The following is an 873-nucleotide window of genomic DNA, read 5'->3' as shown; positions in this document are numbered from 1 at the left end:
ATCTGAGCACTAATCATCTGAGCTTCATTACTAGGGATCGTAGAATTAAGAATCTCCACCATTAATTTCTTCTTCTCACCCTTGGGGCTAGTTGAACCCATCACATCCGGGCTGAGAACTTCATCATCTTCAACGATTCCATCATCAAATTGATCAGCAGAAGGAAAGAGACTCGAATTTTATGCCCTTAGATCAAGATCAATGATCTTCTTCCCACTATTTCTCTTTTTTCATTATTTTTTTCCCAGCGGAGGCGTAGATTAGCAGATCAGAGATCGCTTGCTAAAGAACACCATAAAAAGCCCGCCACACTTTGATCGTATTTTGAAGATTTTTCCATACTGCTCTATTTATTTTGCATGTAAAGACGAAAATTGCCTCTTTTTTTTTCCTTTTTTTTCTTCCTTTTTTTCCCCTTTTTTTTTCTTCTTCTTCTTCTTTTTATTTCCTTCTTCTTTCTTCTTACTCCAATTGATACTTTAGCAGGCTTTGTGTATAAATTGATGATTTACAACAAGGTATCAGATAAGTTATAGTAGCATTTGATAATCCTCTCATGTCGATAATTTCATATAATGAATCAAGTTGATCTCTAATAATATATTTATCACATGTTATCTCTACAGAAGGCATCTTGTGATATATCATCAACTAAGTTTAAAATAGTTGAAAGACATCAAAACAGTTAAGAGAAGGATTGATGATAAAGACATCAAGCATTCCTCACAAAGGGAGAGAAATTTCTGTATTTTGTTTCCAACATGTCAGTCTTTTCCATCACAGAGACGAAAAAAACGCTACAAACTTTGGGCTTCCAAATAACTTTGAAAGAATTATGACATAGATCATCTATGGACATGTAATGATTTAAGA

At 33.8% G+C, this 873-nt stretch overlaps 1 protein-coding gene across 1 annotated transcript in view; it reads right to left on the bottom strand.

Moving 5' to 3' along the window:
- LOC109835505 (probable serine/threonine-protein kinase fhkD) overlaps window positions 1-873 on the bottom strand; it is a 9,731-nt gene that overhangs the window by 1,315 nt on the left and 7,543 nt on the right. The window lies entirely within an intron of this gene.

Source organism: Asparagus officinalis, chromosome 3 (genome assembly GCF_001876935.1).
Source record: "Asparagus officinalis chromosome 3, Aspof.V1, whole genome shotgun sequence".
Lineage (NCBI taxonomy): Eukaryota > Viridiplantae > Streptophyta > Magnoliopsida > Asparagales > Asparagaceae > Asparagus > Asparagus officinalis.
Note: the sequence above shows the minus strand (reverse complement) of the source record. Positions and strands in the feature narration are given on the sequence as shown.